The 7,347-nt window shown below is 40.8% G+C and overlaps 2 non-coding genes across 2 annotated transcripts; both read right to left on the bottom strand.

Annotated features, from left to right (window-relative positions):
- Window positions 1-1,354: 1,354 nt before the first annotated feature.
- Window positions 1,355-1,440, bottom strand: LOC136519312 (small nucleolar RNA SNOR75). Its single transcript, XR_010774861.1, has one exon. It is a non-coding gene; the product is annotated as a small nucleolar RNA SNOR75 (small nucleolar RNA).
- Window positions 1,441-1,741: 301 nt separating this feature from the next.
- On the bottom strand, window positions 1,742-1,827 carry LOC136519313 (small nucleolar RNA SNOR75). Its single transcript, XR_010774862.1, has one exon. It is a non-coding gene; the product is annotated as a small nucleolar RNA SNOR75 (small nucleolar RNA).
- Window positions 1,828-7,347: the final 5,520 nt, after the last annotated feature.

Below are 7,347 nucleotides of genomic sequence, written 5' to 3'. Positions count from 1 at the left end.
TATAATGACCAATGCATTTAAAATAAGACTACAGCAAGTACATCTGAGTATCTGACATAGATCAACACAGAGCCAGAGAAAAAAAGAGAAACTTGGAGGTCAATTGCAGCATCCATGGAGTACGCAAAGCCAATGTAACCATGTTAGCAACATTCTTAAGAAAAATAACCATGTTAATAACTTGTTAACTGTATGGAAACAAAAAGATCCATGTAATTCATTTCATGGCTAGTCAGCCAACTGACATCCATGGAGTAGGCAAAGCCAATGTACGGTGTAAATTAGTTTTGTAATTGATCTACCAATTGGCATTCCATGTCAGATTAGACTAAATAGTCTTTGACTCTTTGTCGTCCAAGTTTAGAAAAAAAATCCTTCTATTTTGATGTTGTTGCTATAATCGGCAGAAACCTTATGGCTTGTAAGATGTGCCTGAATATTATTCTTTTTTTAATTACCAATGAAACATCAGTATACAAGATTCGTCTATCTAAATATATTCGACATTATTTTTTAATTCTTTAACTCCAATTAAAACATTGTGCCATCAAGTGTGCTTGCTATTGATCTAGTGCTACTGTCAACTAAACCTAGTTGACTCAATTGAGTTAGGTTTGGCTATTCGAGCTCACCAGAGTGGATGTATGGACGTCGGGGATGGGCCTCGCCGTGGATGTAGCCGCCGGAGGAGGAGCTCCTTGGCCACCATCAGACTTCATTGTAGCATATGTGTTCAATGTGCTAGCCATCTCAGAGCCAAACTTATATCCCTACGTGACCACAAAGTGAATGAAGTTACAGAATAGGCTGAGAACACGGCTGCAAGGTAATTTAAATTTAGCGATGGTCAAAGTTAACTTGAAATAAAATAGGTTCAAAAAATCACATCTGTAACGAAAGAAATTAGGACATGAATGACAACAAACTGAACTCATATTCATTTTTGTCAGATCTGAAACACAAATATGCCTCTAACCGGACACAAGGAACTCATACACAAGAAACACACACGAGCACAAGTGGTTTTGGTGGCTGGAATGACTTTGCCTTTTCTGTTCTCTTCTACTTAGCCAAACGTGAGCTACAAATCAGGCTATGATAGCCTCCTAACTAATGCAGAATATTACCCAATTATATATAATCAATCTATTCCTCGTATTACTCTATGCTGAAATTTAACTAAAGTAAATGCTATGAACCTAGACATTAGCATGCACCTAGACACACAGGATTATTTCCAACAACATCTTTAATATCTAGCCCCCCTTATCTGAACAGTACAAAATCCTTAATAGGTTCCTTGTAACGAGATAAAAACAATCAAACACTAGAATACTAGAGCAACATTGTTGCATTCCCTCAGACAAATGCCTTGATTGTCCTCATGGTATAATGGAATGCATTAAATCGGACTCGTCACCTGTTTGCTCATCACAGAGAACACCACATATTCTAATTCTTCACATAGGGTTAAGATTCGATGTTAGGCCCCATCTGAATCTAAAGGTCATTCAATTAAGTACAACAAATTACAACAATAGTAGGAGATGATTTGATTGTATTAGCAACTCAACTTATTTGCAGTGTCCTAGCAATCAACAGAACTGTTCGATTGGAAACTAGGGAAACTTTAAAATAATCAGTACATACATGGACATAATGTTGGCATTCAGATTGAGAAATTTCTTATCCAATGATTCATCCTGTGAAATATATGCAACACTACAGCAACATTGTTGTGTTCTCTTAGACAAATGCCTCAATTGTTCTCATGGTATAATGAAGTGGATTAAATCGGACTCATCATCTATTTACTCATTACAGAGAACGAGAGAACACAACATATTCTAATTCTTCGCATCTGGATATAAGGTTGATGTTCAGCCCCCATCTAAAGGTTATTCAATCAAGTCCGTTCCCCCACACCCACGTATCGCTGGCTGGCCCAGCACAAGCAAGTGCACGACAACACCGCGCTTGTTTTATAGTTTCATCGGATTTCAAAACTTCACTCAAAAACCTAACCTGAACCCATCACGAGATCTCAGCGATTACCTTCGTGATGCCGCTAGAGGAGCCACGCGCCATGTCGATCCGGGCTACAGGCCCTGCGATGCCGCTGCTGGAGGGACCACGCTCCATGTCCATCTGGGCTATGCACTGCCGCCCTGCTGCCCTAGGCTACGCTTCACCGCACCGCTGCTAGAGGGGCGTGCCCTCGCGCGTAGTCGAAGGAGGCCCCATGCTCGATCCGCGCGTGCACGAGAGAGACAGACACAGAGAGAGAGAGAGAGAGAGTTGTGCTATCGGCCGAGGGAGGGAGGGTGGACGAGGGTGGCTGAGAGAGGGTAGGAGGTTAGGGTTTGGGAGGGATGAAGAGGTGCTTATATACTTGTGTTTTCGATCCAACGACTCTGATTTATCAGGGGGTCATCCAACGGCTGGAATACATTGGGCCACATAGTGCCGGTCCAACAGCTATGATTTATCGGAGGGATGAAGAGGTGCTTATATACAACGGGCATTTGTAGGGACGGTTGGTGATTCAGCCGTCCCTACAAATGGAAACAGCAGGAGCGGCTGGTAATAGCCGCCTCTACATACCAGCCGCCCCTACAAATCGACGCATTTGTAGGGGCGACTTGTATTACCAGCCGCCCCTACTACGCCATTTATAGGGATGGCTACTGTGTTGGAGCCCGAGCACGCCACTATAGGGGCTGCTCCAATGCCAACCGCCCTAAAAAAAGTCCCGTTGCTACAAACTGTTTTTCACGTAGTGTTTGAGGTCGATGGAAAATCAACATATTTTATTATTTATTGGAATTATATAATTTCATGATTAAAATAATTTCAGAAAAAAGTCCAGAATTGATATTTAAGTCACGAAAATTACTCCGAAAGCTCCAAAATTTTAGGGAAAATTCTTGGAGACATTATGAAACATGAGGAACCCAAATAAAATATTTAGAGCTAATGAAAATATATCTTGGAGCATCTAAAAATTAGATTATGCTCATAGAAAAGTGGGAAAAGTTCCACAAAAAGCCAGAATGATTCTAGGGAAGAACTTAAGATATGTTGATGAATGATGAACTCAAGTGAATGATTTAGAGTGGAAGAAAAAGGTTCTGAGAAACTCCATACCAAGGCTTAAGCTGAGAAACGAGGAATTTGATTATAGAAAAAATGGCGACATGCTAGAGAACGATAAATGACTTACTAAACGTGGTTCTAAATTTTACACACACAACACACAAAGTCACAACAAGCTAACATCACATGACGAAAGCCTGTCAAATTAATATGAAAAAGTTTGAAACCAAAGTTTTCTATATTTAGATTAGCGGAAACCTAATTAACCTTAGAAAAATTTATACAAATATTGAAATCACTTATTTTATTTAGTGTTTTCCATGCACAACCCAAAATCAAAAATTTTGGAGTGTGACAGTCTTCCCTTTTTCAAAAGAAAGCAGTTTTAGTTCCTTTATCAACCTGATTTGATTTCAAAAGCTATCTGCAAAATAGTTTAAAAACAAGTCTCCTTTCAAAAAGTGTTACAATTTCACTTCAAAAAAACAAAAGTTTTGCTTTCCAATCAACAAAGTGTTTTCAAACCAAAGATCTTGGCTCGATTTTGCTATAAAAGCTTTTGATTTCACCCTGCGAGCCAAATTCTTTTCAAAAATAAACCTTGCCTTAAAAAAATGGTTTGCAACTGATTTATTAAAAAATCCTTGCGAAAAGATTTTGTTTGCAACCTTTCAAATTTTTTTAGCAAAACCAAAATGAGCTTTCTAAAAAAATCTAGTTTCAAAAGTGTTGCTTTGAAAAAGGGTTTTTGAAAACAAAGTTTGATTACGAAAGCTTTACCTTTCAAAATGAGAAATGATTTTAAATCATTTTCAAAACTAGTTTTGTTTGATTCAAATACAAAGGGGAGTAACATTTTGTTTCAAAAATAAATTGTGTTTTCAAAATCACTTGATTTGAAATCATTCAAAAAAAGAAAGTGTTTTGTTTTTTAGAACAAAGACTTTCCAAAGATTTGGTTTTCAAAACTTGCATCGATTTCATGTTTTAAAAGGCACCTTTTATTACAAAAGTCCAAACTATCCTGGTTTTACAAGTTTTACAAATCGTTCCATTGTATTCAAACAGAATTTCCAAACTACTTGTCTTGAAAAGTTTAGGAAAAATCTTGGTATCTGCAAAACATTTTCATCAAAATGGTTTCAAACTCCACATGCTCTCTATTTCAAAACATCTTTTGTCCAAAAAGCCTATTTGGAAAAGTTTATAAAATGGTTTGAATTAAAAAATTCCCCATTTCAAAGGCTCAAATGTTCTTTAAAATCATTTCAAAAGAGATTTGGAAAGCAAAAACCTTCTATAAAAGTCTTGATTTTATAAATTGAAAAATTATTTAAAGCTTTTTCAAAATCCCTTTTGAGGGTTTGATCTAATTTGACCAAAAATCAATAACTTTTAATTTAAGTTTCAAAAACCAAAAAGGGGTACAACCTATTTCAAACATCTTTGTGTTGATTTCAAAATCCTAAGGTTGTAACCTTCTTTCTCGCAAAACAAAGGATTTAAAACTGTGTTTAAAAAAAGAGAGGCTTCCAAAATTGTTTATAAAGGCTTTTTCCTCGTCTTTTCTAAAAACTCCCCTCTCCCTTTAAGCTTGGGATATCGAGTTGTTGCTGGTGACTTATTGGTAGTGTGTTGTGATCGTAACCCACGGTGCCATGACAAAACCTGGGGCCCTATGTGTGATGCATCCACATGACTTGCTGCTGGGTGTACATAGGTATCGAGGTATGTGACTGTGACCGCTCCAAGTGGTACTCGCATACCACTATAATCCTAAGCCTAGGTTTTTGAAATCTTACTTCAAAAGCAATCACTGAAAAGAGTTTTATTCAAAACAAAGGATGTTTTGGATTTCAAAAATCTCCGTTCAAATACCATGTTTTGTTTTAACAAAGAGATTTCAAACTCGAAACTTTGCCAAAACAAACCCTTATTTGGAGTAAAAACAACTTTCAAAAGTGGGATTTTGAAAAAAAGAGTTTTCTTTCCTCAACTTCTTCACCATCAAAACTCTTGGCCTGTTTCAAATGTTTTGAAAACCTTGCTCCTATTTCAAAATGCTATGTGAAAAGATGTTTCAAACCCTTCTTGCGTGTCCTTAAAAATTTTGAGAAAAGCTCTTCTTTAAAATAGCGTTTTTCAAAAAGGGGTTTATGAAAACCTATTTTCAAAGCTTCTTCAAAATGCTTTGCAAATTGATAAAAGTTTTTGGTGTTCCCAAAATTCAAAAACCGACTTCAAAAGGGATTTTGTGTCAGAATGGAAACTACTTCCAAAGTTGTTTTTTCTTCCAAAAGATAACTGTTGATTAAAGAGAAATAACTTTCCCCAAATGGCATTTAAACTTGCTTTACAAAATTTTAATGCATGAAAATGTTTTCAACTAATATTTAAACTTGCTTCCCAAAAACCATTGATTACGAAAACAAAATCATTTCAAAAAGAAATTTGAACTTGGTTTGTGAAAGTTTCAAAAGCTCTTTTGTGAAACGGCCCTTCTTCAAAAACCAATTTGACCTTGCAAAATTGCCTTAACTCCTTTCATAAAAATAACTTTGTCCTTTCAAAAGGATTTATGCAAAATGCTTTCCAAAAAGCCCTTCTTTAAAAACCATTCTCGAAAAATCTTCTTTGCAAAATTGAATGCATTAATGAATGTAGAACAACCGGTAAAAGCCATCAACCTTAGATGAACCCCTCGAGCCATCCTTCATGAGTAGTGACCCCTAAATCTCGGGGATGAGATTCTTGTAAGGGAGGTGGACTGTAACAACCCGGGTTTTTGGGCAACCAAAATTATGAGCTTTTTAAAATTTTCCAGCAATTGTGTGAAGCATGTCGCTTCTAGGTCAAACCTAAGCCAAACTCGCTAATAAATTGGTGCACACATATAGATTTGATTGTAGGTGTGTGCCCTCGTTCTTGAGTGGTTTTCGTGCCTTGAGTCTCGTTGGAGTTTGGAGTGCACAAATCCATAGCGAATTCATTTCAAACCCCCTTGAGTTCCTTCTCAAATCATAGTAGCAAGATGTGAGAAGACCGTCTAACTCTCTTCTCCAGAAAGAAATTGGGGAACCCTTTTCCTCCTCTCCCTAAATTCCTATCAAATCTATTTGGAATCCCTCTCAAATTCCTAGAGGCACAAAAGGAAAAATCCCATCTTAACTAGGCCATCATTCCCTTTCTCTCCCCTTTTCCCGCGTCCCACCTCCCTCTCCTCCCCAGCAGCCCATGCAGCTGAGGCCCAGCTCGCAGCTATAGCCCAGCCCCTCCTTCTTAACCGAGCAGGCCCACTCACGCCCCTCCTTCCCTTCGCAGGCCCGCTCCCACCTCGTGGCCCAACTGGCCCAGTCGCCGCTGCCACTGGCGCGCGTCCCACCTGGCCCAGCCCCTGCGCCCGAACCCTAGCTGGACACCAGTGCTCCCAGGAGCCACCGTCGTCGCTTGCTGTGGAGCCGTGCCTCTGCGCTCCTGACCCCGCGCCCTCGTCCCAGTTTCTGCGCCGCAAGATCTGCGCCGCGTGTCCCATTAGTGGCATGGACGTCGAGGATTGCCGGAGCTCCCCAAACCCTAGCCCGGTGCTGCTATAAAAAACGGAGCCGACGTCCTATTCACTATTTTCCCCCAACGCCGCTGCCACTCTCTTCTTCTCTCCTCGTCCTCGCTTCCTCTAGCAGAGAGCGCTGCAGCTCCGCTCTCCTCCACTGCGCTAACGCCGTGGTCCTGTCATGCCGCGTCGAGCACGGCCGCTGCCCGCCAACCGGCCACGTCCGCACCCGAGCCCCGGCGGATGTCTTTCCTCGCCGCCAGCTCCTCATCAGCAGCGCACCACCACAACCTCGGCTTCCTACTCCATCAAGCCACGTCCACACCGAGCCCCGTCCGGCGGCATCACCTTCGACACCACCGTACCTTCCTCTTCGTTGAGCCGTGACCCCACGGACACGCCTCGCCTCCTAGAGCTACGATTGTGCCACTATAATGCTGTGCTCCGCCTCCGTCCTCGTCGAGCAGCGACTGCATTGCCCTCGCCTCTCTAGCGCACCACCTCTGCTCCTCCATCCCCAGGGGCGGAGCTAGCCTTTGCCATCGGGGTCAAGCGACCCCGGTATATTTCTACAAATTATATAGAGAACTATTGTTAATCATGCTCACCACAACTGTTGACCCCATTGTATAATACATAAGACCCCAGTAGCCATGGTGGCTGGCTTCGCCCCTGTCCATCCCACCATTGCGATGCCCAGC

This window comes from Miscanthus floridulus, chromosome 17 (assembly GCF_019320115.1).
Source record: "Miscanthus floridulus cultivar M001 chromosome 17, ASM1932011v1, whole genome shotgun sequence".
Taxonomy (NCBI): Eukaryota; Viridiplantae; Streptophyta; class Magnoliopsida; order Poales; family Poaceae; genus Miscanthus; species Miscanthus floridulus.
Note: the sequence above shows the minus strand (reverse complement) of the source record. Positions and strands in the feature narration are given on the sequence as shown.